The 4,075-nt window shown below is 32.2% G+C and overlaps 1 pseudogene; it reads left to right on the top strand.

Annotated features, from left to right (window-relative positions):
* Positions 1 to 437: 437 nt before the first annotated feature.
* Positions 438 to 2,809, top strand: LOC125575532 (annotated as a pseudogene).
* The last annotated feature ends 1,266 nt before the right edge of the window (positions 2,810 to 4,075 follow it).

Genomic DNA, 4,075 nt, shown 5'->3' with positions numbered 1-4,075 from the left:
TCAAGAATTATTGATTAGACAAACGCTGAGACCGTTTTTTAAGCGCCACAAATGATGAGGTTTTGCGGTATGACTTCATGGAATTTTATTGATACATTTTTGTTTGTTTCAAACCCTAAACGAAAAAGGTTTCAAAGCGTATACCCTAAATCACATAGTATTTAAACTCTAAACTCTAAATGCCATAAGGTTCAAACCCAAAACTAGTACTCTATTTCTTTTTTCTTTATCAAAAGCAAATCTCCATCTTTTAAGGGGATCAAATTTCAACAACCCACAAAAAAACATAAATATGATTAAAATTCCATATTTTTGTGTGTTTTCAGTAAGAACACATTAAGAACAAAGAGACACGATTTTTTCGAAATCTTTCTTAGGAAACACGTAAAATTTAGAAAATAAAGATTTGGAAAATATCCTCTAAATAGATTTTGAAGAGATTTAAGGAACACTGTGATTACGAATTTGGCACAAATTATGCTTTCCGTAGACTACAAATAGACTAGTAGATTACGTAATCATGCTGGGGTAGAATATAGTATTGAGGTAGATAAAACAATCACAGTGTCGTAGAGTATAGATATATACGCATATTTTATGTTTCCGTGTTAGTAGATATAATAGTAAAACGTAGTTCGTCAAATCTAGCATAGTTCAGATCATAAGGAAAACGATAGTTAATTTAATCTGCGATGGTAGACTAGTGACCATTAAGTAGATATTATGTAGTTAATCGAAACTACAAATACTCGCATACACTAGATTGTGTTTTATGCTATCTGTATATCAAAAAATGAAATTGTGTTCTTCTAATATTTAGTCAACCAAAATATTTTTCATATGATTGTTTTTTTTTATGTACATTTTTTATAATTATCCAAAAATTTCTGACTCTTAAAATAATTGATATGAATTTTTAAAGATGGTCAGGGGTATCTGAGTCCAAAACGAACCAAAAGGAGATTTATGGCAAAAGGACAATGTAGTTGTTTTTCTGTTCCGTTTTAGCAATTTTTTCTAATATTATATATATACACCTAGACCAGGAGGTTTATTCAACATATGGAGAACATCTATAAATATAAACGAAAGTCACCAAAATTACTTAGAAGGCGAAGATTAGTTTTTTGATAGTTGTATTCCTATATCTATTTTTTATTGTAAAATATTGATATGTTTTTAGCGTTATAATCATTTTTATTTGGTTAATTTATTTTATATTTACTGATGGATTATTTTATTTCATGTTTAAAATTTCAGGCTTTTCGTATATGTCAATTACGAGCACAAGGTATACACAACCTAAGTTACAAAGAGAGAATTGAAATGTGGAATTTGGAAATGAGCAGTTTGCAGAGTTAATAATCAATCCAACTTTGACTTATTATCATCGCTATTTTGAAAGGGCACCAGTACAAACCGATAGAGGTTTAGGCTGGAGAAATATATGGCGACGACTACAAGCAGATATGATGTTTGTCTTCAGTTATTACGAATGTCACTGTCGTGTTTATGCTCATTGTGTGATACACTACAAACAAGCTATGGTCTACAACCAACAGTAAATGTAAGTATTGAAGAAAGTGTGGCTATGTTTCTACAGATATGTGGGCATAAGGAAGTTCAAAGAGATGTTGGTTTGAGATTTAGTCGAAATCAGGAGACAGTTCAAAGAAAATTTATGGAAGTTCTTACGGCAACATAACTATTGGCATGTGATTATATTAGAACTCCAACAAGACAAGAGCTAATGCGAATTCCTGAAAAACTTTACTCAGATCGAAGATATTATCCATTTTTCAGTGGATTCGTTGGAGCTATGGATGGGATTCATATTTGCGTAAAAGTAGAGCCTGAGTTACAAGGAATGTATTGGAATCGACATGATAATGCATCTTTGAACATCATGGCAATATGTGATTTGAATATGTTATTCACATATATATGGAATGGAGCACCAGACTCTTGTCATGATACTGCTGTTCTGGCAATGACACAACAAAATGATTCTGAGTTCCCTTTGCCTCCACGAGATAAATATTATCTTGTTGATTCAAGCTACCCAAACAAGCAAGGATTTTTAGCTCCATATAGATCATCACGAAATGGAGTTGTGAGATATCATATGTCTCAGTTCAATTCTGGTCCTGCTCCTAGAACAAGAATTATTCAACCGGTATCATGCGTCTTTACGTTCCGTTATTGAGAGAACATTTGGAGTTTGGAAGAAAAAATGAAAGATTCTATCTGATTTTCCAAGATACAATATACACGTTCAAAAAAAGTGGTAATGGCTACAATAGGATTACATAACTTTATCAAAATATCAAACTACTCGGATGAAGACTTCGCAAATACAATGCCAGATACGAGACTGGATTGCAAATAAGAGATAGTATTGCAAATATGTTGTGGGAAAATCAAAATAGTCGATAATTGTTTTTTTTGTTTTTTACTTATTTTTAATTTATATGTAATTTAATTTTTTTTTAGTTCAGATGAATTTTGGTATTAAAATTTTCTAAATAAGAAAAAAATTACATCAGTAAATAGAACATTTTAACTTTAAATTATATTAATTATATTGATATTTTTGTTTAACATTATTTTCTTTTTAATTGTTCAATTCCGCAAACTATACATGTTCACCAATCAACACAATTCCGCACCGCTAATTTTGTCAAAACCGCACTTGTCTCGCAAACCGCATGAACCGCAGTTGAACTGTACCGCACTTAAATTTCGTCCCACTAATATTACTAATTCCGCGGTCACCGTTCGGACCCTAAATCATTTCACTTACTATATACTGTCAACACTCTAGCCAGCTTGTTCTTTCATTTTGTACATCTAACAACAAACTTGGTGACGGTGTTAATACGAAAAAAGGGGGAAAAAAGATTGTAGCATCATATGTGCGTGCTAGCTCGTTTGTCTTAAGTCATAGGTGGCCACCAACTTTTGCAGTTCTTTAATTTATTAAATGTTCATGATACATACAAAGAAAATAATTCGGGATAAGAAGCTTAATGATTGATTGATGTTAACTCATCACCCACGTTTATATAAATATATATATGGAGATATTTAATCTATCATGATAAAAAAAGTAAATATACGAGCAGTCACGCCTACCTTGCGCATTAACTAACCTTTTATAAATCTATCTCTTTCACTAGGCCTGGGCATTTTAACCTGGACCCGAAGATCCGAACCAGAACTGACCCAAAAATACCTAACTCGGAATCGAACCAAAAATTTATAAGTACTTTTTTGGATCTAAATTTGTTTTACCCGAAAGAACCGGAACCGAAAAGAAACCGATCCGAATAGACCCGGGCCCGAAAAGAACCGACCCGAATAGACCCAACCCGATAAGAACCGATTGTACCCGACTTAAAAACATGTATATCTAAAACTATGATGTTTTTGTGTTCTATTTTATATATTATTTTATGATTTAGTTGAAATATCTTTTGTTAACAATATTTGTTATTATTTTTTAACATTTTTAAAGTAATATAAAGCTTTAAAATGTAAAATTTAAAATTTTAAAATGGTTTATTTTAATTATTAATAGTTTCATTTAAGTTGTTTTGTAAAATTTTAGATATATATGACAAATATTCAACTAAAATTGATGGAATTGGGTATATCATGTCCTTTTCAGATCTTAAATACCCGAACCCGACCCGGATCCGATATGGACCCGAAAAATTACGGATATTTTATGGGTATTTTAATTATAGACCCGAACCGACCCGGACCCGAGAAAAACCGACCCGAACCGAAAATTTTTAAGTACCTATTGGGTCTAAATATTTAGGACCCGAAAAGACCCGGACCCGAAAGGAACCGGTCCGAACCCGACCCGAAGATCAGAACGCTCAGGCCTATCTTTCAGTAATCATTTGCTCATTCGTTGCATTGTTTTTATAGTATTGCTCCAAATGTGGAAACTGTGCTGCAAGTAAGCAATAAGAGAACGGAAATACCGAATATATATGTATATGTGAAATATGCATAGCTATAAAGATTTAGGATATATAACTCTCTTTTTTTGGTGCACCAGGAT

Source organism: Brassica napus, chromosome C4 (genome assembly GCF_020379485.1).
Source record: "Brassica napus cultivar Da-Ae chromosome C4, Da-Ae, whole genome shotgun sequence".
In the NCBI taxonomy this organism is placed as follows: Eukaryota; Viridiplantae; Streptophyta; class Magnoliopsida; order Brassicales; family Brassicaceae; genus Brassica; species Brassica napus.
Note: the sequence above shows the minus strand (reverse complement) of the source record. Positions and strands in the feature narration are given on the sequence as shown.